We start from the raw sequence: 8,869 nt of genomic DNA on the forward strand, positions 1-8,869 counted from the left end.
GTGGTTGATGGAGACATTACAACAAGCAGTATTCATGCTTTTAAAGGCCTACTGAGATGAGATTTTCTCATTTAAACGGGGATAGCAGGTCCATTCTATGTGTCATACTTGATCATTTCGTGATATTGCCATATTTTTGCTGAAAGGATTTAGTAGAGAACATCGACAATAAAGTTCGCAACTTTTGGTCGCTAATAAAAAAGCCTTGCCTGTAGCGAAAGTAAAAGCCGATGTGTGCGTGACGTCACCGGTTGTAAGGCTCCTCACATCCTCACATTGATTACAATCGTGAACACCAGCAGCATGAGCGATTCTGACCGAGAAAGCAGCAATTTCCCCATTAATTGGAGTGAGGATGAAAGATTCGTGGATGAGGAAAGTGACAGTGAAGGACTAGAGGCCATTTGGAGCGATTCACAAAGGGAAGATGCTGTGAGAGGCGCTGTGGCAGCCGTGGAGGTGGCAGGAATACTCGGCCACCCCCAACAAGGGATAGAGCCATAGCGCTTTGAACCCGACGCTGACGGTGACGGTCAGGAGGACGCTGATGATATTGATGCTGGAGTAGCACACGACATAGATTGCCTTCAGAATACAGAATGGTAAAATGTTATTTATTTTTAGCTTGTGGCCTAGTCTTTACAACTTACACCCAGGCACAGGCCTATTTATAGACTAAGTATCTATCATTGACACAATATCAAACCCAATTATCCATTCATCCAGCTTCTTCCGCTTATCCAAGGTCGGGTCGCGGGGGCAGCAGCCTAAGCAGGGAAGCCCAGACTTCCCTCTCCCCAGCCACTTCGTCTAGCTCTTCCCGGGGGATCCCGAGGCGTTCCCAGGCCAGCCGGGAACCACATTATTTCTATGGGCCACAGCTCCATATACCGGCAATACTAAAAATATGCATGTGGTAAAAAAAATTAAAAATTGATTAGATAAATAAGATTAAAATAGATAAATAAGATTCACAACAAGACAATGAGAATATTAATTTTAGCACATGTATGCAGATTGCAGGTGTCAATAATATGAATTGATTTACAAATATTATGAATATTTCTATTTCCAGGTGTACATGTCACAACTGTGTGAACATGGAGACAGTGGCTGAGTGTGCCTTCTGTCATGAGATACAAGCAGTGGCCACAACAATGGAGCAGGAAGGAGTGGAGACGTGCATCATAGACCACCCTGGCTTTCAATCTGTGTGTCTGAATGAATGGGTGCTGCAGACAGCGTGCTACGCCTACAAACAGCAATATGGCGTGCTGCAGCAACAGCAAAATGAGTGAGGCACTAATAAGTTTAAATATTTCTTTATTCTATCAACCTTTGGAAGACAAGTCTGAATGAGCACTTTCTTATTCTTATTCTGTGAAATGTACTGAGCTACAATGTACATGACATTATATATCATAGAAGTATTACATACATGGACCGTAGATGTCAACAATATTTACGATTTACTGCAATAGTAAATGACAAATGAATAGAATGCATGACAATATCTTTTGCATCTCAGAGAACAGTGAGTCACTGTGTATCCATGTCTGTATAATAACAGGTGCCGTAATTTACTTTTAACTATTTTGTACTTCCAGGTGGAGACGATACACAGCATATCGACAGTTTGTCCGCTTCTGCTGGGGATATCTGGGAAAGGAGATGAATAAAGGTGGCACTACCAGCTTGTGTAGTACATGAAATTAGAACAACATTTCCATCGATGGACTACACAGGGTTCCAAGACGTGCCGTGACTGCAACAGAATCCACATGGCCACTGTAGTTAACACTTAGCGAAGCGACTCCTGTGCTTGGCGATGGCTTCCTCCTTGTCTGGCTTCCCCAGTTCATCGCAGAGGAAGGGAGGCACATCCACGGTGACGCTGACTGGTGTTCTCTCATCAGGGGTCTGTCTGCAGCCAGCAAAAACCTCCCTGATCAATTCTTCTACATAGCCTGCAAAATACAATTATACATTTTCCTGCTCACAACATAATAAACTCATGGAGAGTGAAACCTGACAGTATTATTATCATGATACAAAGTGTCGAGTGTTTACATGTTTTGTGTCCTCTACACTTACGGTATGTTGGCTCTGTCGCGATTTTCTTGCCAACATGGCCCCCTGCTTTATACTTCGGGTAGCGTACTGTATAGCGCTCAGCACCCACTTGTCTAGTGGCTATAAGGCGGCTCGAGTTTTCATTCCAGTACAGCCCAGCAAGCAGGTTCCTAGGTGGGGTAACAGAATAATGTAATAATTAGACATTGTGTACTTTACTCAGCAGGGAGAACAGATACATTTGAACGTGTGTGTTTAATGATGTCATATATCCATCCATCCATTTCCTACCGCTTATTCCCTTTGGGGTCGCGGGGGGCGCTGGGGCCTATCTCAGCTACAATCGGGCGGAAGGCAGTGTACAACCTGGACAAGTCGCCACGTCATCGCAGGGCCAAAACAGATAGACAGACAATATTCACACTCACATTCACACACTAGGGCCAATTTAATGATGCTAATCAATCTATTATATGCAAAAGTACTAAAGTATGACATACACTAGTGACACTTAGATTTGTGTGGAAACATACCTGCACATCATTCCGATGTATGAGAAGACATACATTTTCGCTGCGAACTGTATAAGATAAAAGACACTTTATTCAGTCATACGTCCATACAATGTGTGTGTAAACTTAAAATTTGTTTCTAAATTTGAATACAAATGTTTGTGTATTAAACTGTTTATAGTCAGCTATTAAAGATTGATCTCCTGCAATAATGAAGCTGTTTTGTAGCAACAATTCAAAAATATTTATAAATATATTTATTGAATAATACTTCAACAAAATATGAATTTAGGTTCATCAACTATGAAAAGAATTTCAGTGTTGACAGCTAGATTTTTTTGTGGACATCTTCCATAAATATTGATGTTAAAGGGGAACATTATCACAATTTCAAAAGGGTTAAAAACAATAAAAATCAGTTCCCAGTGGCTTGTTGTATTTTTTGAAGTTTTTTTTCAAAATATTACCGGTCTCGGACTATCCCTAAATAAAGCTTTAAAGTGCCTTATTTTCAGCTCTCTGCGAAGACACTGGCCATTTCCCTGTGACGTCACACAGTGCTGCCAATGTAAACAAACAATGGGAATACCACAGAAAGATATAGTGACATTAGCTCGGATTCAAACTCGGATTTCAGCGACTTAAGCGATTCAACAGATTGCGCATGTATTGAAACAGATGGTTGGAGTATGAAAATATTGAAGAAGAAACTGAAGCTATTGAGCGAATAGCTATTGACGCTATTCATAGCCATAGCATGGCCGAATAGCTGCGTTAGCATCGCCGGTAAAATGTGCGGACCAAACGATCAGGACTTTCGCATCTTTTGACACCGGAGCAACTTAAATCCTTCGATTGGTAAGTGTTTTTTTTGCATTAAATGTGGGTGGAAAGAAACGTAATATAGTTGCAAATGCATCTGCTTGTTATCCATACATCTCTGTTCCATGTCCGCTTTAGCACCGCCGGTAAATAGCATGTTAGCATTGATTAGCATAGCATTTTCGCATCGATTAGCTGGCAGTCAACATCAACAAAACTCACCTTTGTGATTTTGTTGACTATCGTTGCAAATGCATTTGCAGGTTATCCATACATCTCTGTGCCATGTCTGCCCTAGCATTGCCGGTCAAATGTGGAGACACTCTGGCACATTCAATGGGGGTCTGGCGGCAGACACTTTCGCATCTTCGGGCCAGTGGTGCAACTTGAATCCCTCCCTGTTAGTGTTGTTACACCCTCCGACAACACACCGTCGAGGCATGATGTCTCCAAGGTTCCAAAAAATAGTCAAAAAAACGGAAAATAACAGAGCTGAGACCCGGTGTTTGTAATGTGTTGAAAATTAAAATGGTGAGTGTGTTACCTCGGCGACGTCACATTCTGACGTCATCACCTCCAGCGGGATAAACAGAAAGGCGTTTAATTCGCCAAAATTCACCCATTTAGAGTTCGGAAATCGGTTAAAAAAATAGATGGTCTTTTTTCTGCACCATCAAGGTATATATTGACGCTTACATAGGTCTGGTGATAATGTTCCCCTTTAAAGATTTCTTGTTTTGTGAAGAAATGTTTAGAATTAAGTTCATGAATCCAGATGGATCTCTATTACAATCACTTTAAGTTGATGATTACGTCTATGTGTAGAAATCTTTATTCAGAATTGAATCACTAGTTATTTTTATATCTTTTTTTCCAAATAATTCAAGAAAGACCACTACAAATGAGCAATATTTTTGCACTGTTATACAATTTAATAAATCAGAAACTGATGACATGGTGCTGTATTTTACTTCTTTATCTCTTTTTTTCAACCAAAAATGCTTTGTTCTGATTAGGGGGTACTTGAATTAAACCACCGACGCCACCGACAGGCAATCAGACTATTTCTTACCTGACTATAGCTATGGAATGCATCCACCATAATACACTGTACTTTGTGTGTGTGGTCCAATCCAACCGTGTTCGCTTCTTCTTCTCCATTATTAATTGAACAAATTACAAAATATTCAGCAACACAGATGTCTACAATACTGTGTAATTATGCGATTAAATCGGACGACTTTTAGCCGTGAGTGGTGCTGGGATAAAATGTCTTCTACAACCAATAACGTCACAAGCACGCGTCAACATAAGCGTCAACATAAGCGTCATCATTCCGCGACGTTTTCAACTTCGCGGGAAATTTAAAATTGCAATTTGGTAAACTAAACCGGCCGTATTGGCATATGTTGCAAGGTTAAGATTTTAACATTGATATGGCAAACACATAGTGGTCGGTAGTAGTGGGTTTCGGTAGGCCTTTAAGAAGAGGCTGAACAAACACCTCCTCAGTTTGTGACTGTAATCCCTCAATGACTTGTAATCATCAAACATTTAGTACATATATATCTCTGAGTAGATGCAGATCAATGATAGGTTCTTGGAATACATTTTTTTATACCTGAATCTGTGTAAAAAATACCACAAATATTAATTTTCACACCGCAAATATTACCCACGAATATTTTGATTCCGCAAATTTTACCCAAATATCTTTTTTTGCAGATTTTCCAAGTATTGTGTTGTGTCAAGAAGTACAATGCTTGCCAAGGTGTTGCTGTACCTGATTGCAGCTTTCAAGTACTCACAGGTACTCTTTCTTCTAGTGTGTACAAAGTACTACAGTAGGAAGAATACAACAACAAGACAATTATATTTGTTAATACAGTAAACGATCCGTGTCAAAATATTTCATATTTTAAATTTCTTCTCTCTTCTTTGCAGGTTCTTGCTGCTGGTATGTACCAACATTACTAGTATGACTAGTATTACTATTAATAATACTAGTATCATTAGTTCTATCACTTGTATTACTATTACTACTACAACTGTTACTCATATCCTATTACTATTGCTAGTATTACCATTAGTATTGTAACTTTTACTCATAACACTATTTCTTGTATTACTATTACTAATACTATTATTAGCATTACTATTACTACTAAAACTATTGCTCATATTACTATTACTAATATTACTATTACACCTATTACTACTACTAGAATTACTATTACTAATGCTATTATTAGTATTATGATTACTGGTGCTATTACCACTACTCCTACTATTGCTGATATTAGTATTACTATTACTAACACTAGTTCTATTATTATTATTAGTATTTCAAATTACTAATACTAGTTATATTATCATTACTAGAATTACAAATATGGGAATAAGCGGTAAGCGGTAGAAAATGGATGGTATAGTTTGCATTACTATTACTAATCCTATTAATTATATTACAAGTATTTCTAATACTAGTAATATTACTATTCCTAATAGGATTAAAAGTGTTGCTTTTGCAAATAGTATAACTAGTATTGCTATCCTTAATAATATTACTAGTATTACAGTTACTCTTTAGCTAATACACCTATTACTTGTATTACTATTACTAATGCTATTACTACTACAACTGTTACTTTTACTAGTATCACTATTGGCTAGTGTGTGTGTGTGACAATCATGGGTACTTTAACTTAACTTTTACTACTACTACTAATACCATTAATAGTATTAATAGTCAACTTTTCCATTTTCTACATTTTGATGTATTGTGTCCCAAATAAACTGTATCTTCCTTCAACTCACACGTGCTACTCAGACTCAGACATACTTTATTAAGCAAAATGTGATGTCAAAACTGAAGATAACAAATCAAAAAATAATTCAAACTCAACTTTCAATCCATAAAGTACATTTTATTATAGTATTGTCTGGGCTAGACACCAAATTGACTGCAGGTACCACTTTTCACCAGAAGAGGACGACATTTTATGAGGGGCCGTTAGGGACATTATTCAGAATTACCTCTTACATATGTAACAGTCACTGTTCTTCGTTGTGTCTTTTTTTCGTGATGAACACACAGGATTTGAGTTGAGGAGGATTTATTCACCAGCTTTTTCATAGGAACAAAAAGAAAAGGGCGTCACATACAGCCACAGTATCTCTCTTTCCACAGCTGCAGGAGTCAGTGCTCACTGAAACTCAAACTCAACTTACGCTTACATATGGAAACAACAGCAATAATAATAATAAAATAATAAAAAGGCAGACAAAGCACAAAATAGTCTAAAAACAAATTAGTTGAAATAAAAAACAGTATATAAAGTATATACAGCAGCAGACAGCAAAAATATACATTAGGGAAAAAAAAGGTCCTTATTATGTGTAGCAAATCACCTCTTTTTTTCCCCACTCACATCAACTCATTTCATACTTTCCTTCACTTACAAAAAACAATGCCAAAACTTATTAACAGACATACCTTTTTCATAGGGACAAAAAGAAAAGGGCGTCACATACAGTCCACAGTATCTCTCTCCACTACAGAACAAAAAAAGAGGAAAAGAACACACACACATCAATGGCACAGCGGCACACAAGATGTCCACACAAACGCAGCAAAGCACCCTCGACCCGTGCACAAACTCACATGGCCAGGAAACCCCGCAGCAACTTCCGCTAGCATTAAGCTAATCCACACATCATTTAGCAAATAAATCAGTTTTTTACAACACTTTAAGAAAATGAAAATTCGGGAATTCAATCCGCATGCTTAACAGCATGCCACAAAACAGTGTGCACTTTAAAAATACTTTAAAAGTGAGAAGCAAAAAGTTTATTAAAAAAATAAAGGGAGAAAGACATAAACATGACTTACCAGCTGCAGGAGTCACTGCTCACTGAAGCTGCTCACACAGGGGAAACAAAAAGGTATGTAATAGAAAACAATAGAGTGGAACCTATTTACAATGACAGACACTTTTGGGGAAGTTCACAACAGAAAATGATGTGAATAAATTACCAAAAATTAAAAATTAAATAAAATAAAACTTAGCTCGGCTACATACTCCCCTCTGAACTTCACCAAAATACTTCAAGACTAAGCAGAGTACTCTAATACATTCATGTTATGCAACTTATTAGTTACTCACATCACTGAGAAAATGGCCGAGGAGGGCTGCGCAACCCTTCTGGGTACACTTGCAAAAAGAGAGGTGCCTTTTACACCACCTTACACATTACTTTACAATTGTAATAAAAAAATATACCTTTCACCAGACAAGGAGTACCTAATATTTATCACTGCTACTGTAATACATGTTCAACCACCAAACATTGGATTAAACAACTATCTTATGATGGTTTACAGAGGTTTGTAACTCAAACAGATATTTTCTTCTGGGTCATGTTCTGAATTAGCCTATCTGCAGGTTTCACCAGCCTACCCACCCTCGTTCTTATACGGGAGACTACACTGATCGCTGTGCTTGGGGCGTTGTCACCGTGGCCTGTCCCATCAATCACACTTGCCACACTCATTGGCCTCTCGCTGACACTTTCATCCAGATCAGGGTCTTCAAGCTCCTCAACAGCATCCAGACATTCTGATGGCGAATTGGCTGAAGCACTGTCCAGAACCCAACTGGCTGTTCGGTCTTCTGTGACATCTCCCGTCACCACATCCGAAACCCGACTTTGTGTCTCATCGTGCCTTGACTCAGATGACTCAGTGAATGATGATTCAACATCCTCTTCATTCTCCAACTTAAGCGGAAGAAAGTTGGTACACAAGAGGCGGTTGCGATGGACGACCTTTTCATGACCACTGCAAGTGTTCCTTATCCGGTAGGGATGACACCTTGGGTCTCTTGAGACGACCACATACGGAACGGACTCCCATTTGTCCGGCAACTTCTTGCGTGCCATTTCACATTTGTTTGGGGGGCGGTTTAGCTCGGTTGGTAGAGTGGCCGTGCCAGCAACTTAAGGGTTGCAGGTTCAATTCCCGCTTCTGCCAACCTGGTCACTGCCGTTGTGTCCTTGGGCAAGACACTTTACCCACCTGCTCCCAGTGCCACCCACACTGGTTTGAATGTAACTTAGATATTGGGTCTCACTATGTAAAGTGCTTTGAGTCACTAGAGAAAAAGCGCTATATAAATACAATTCACTTCACACTTCACTTTGACAAGAGTACTTTGTCTCCCTCAGCGATGTCATTCCCTTTGGTCCTTTTGTTGTACAGTTCAGTCTGATGACGCTGACTGGAGACAGCATTGGCCTGGGCAGATGATAATGCCTCTTTTAACTCTTCCCTCAGTTTGAGGACATATTTATCATAGTCCCTCTCCACATTGTGGAACATTACGTCAACTGGGAGTCTGAGAATTCCTCCGTACATTAGATAAAACGGGGCATAGCCCGTCGACTCATGGGCGGTGCAGTTG

At 39.2% G+C, this 8,869-nt stretch overlaps 1 long non-coding RNA gene across 2 annotated transcripts; it reads right to left on the reverse strand.

The window, feature by feature from the left end:
• Positions 1-1,357: 1,357 nt before the first annotated feature.
• On the reverse strand, positions 1,358-7,082 carry LOC133548751 (uncharacterized). 2 transcript variants are annotated; one of them, XR_009805937.1, is made up of 7 exons: positions 6,904-7,082; positions 6,444-6,534; positions 5,191-5,246; positions 2,607-2,653; positions 2,365-2,439; positions 2,095-2,243; positions 1,358-1,967 (listed from the first exon to the last, which is right to left on the reverse strand). It is a non-coding gene; the product is annotated as an uncharacterized LOC133548751 (long non-coding RNA). The 2 variants fall into 2 exon arrangements; XR_009805938.1 differs by lacking the exon at positions 6,904-7,082 and having other exon boundaries at positions 6,444-6,574.
• Positions 7,083-8,869: the final 1,787 nt, after the last annotated feature.

This window comes from Nerophis ophidion, linkage group LG03 (genome assembly GCF_033978795.1).
Source record: "Nerophis ophidion isolate RoL-2023_Sa linkage group LG03, RoL_Noph_v1.0, whole genome shotgun sequence".
Classification (NCBI taxonomy): domain Eukaryota; kingdom Metazoa; phylum Chordata; class Actinopteri; order Syngnathiformes; family Syngnathidae; genus Nerophis; species Nerophis ophidion.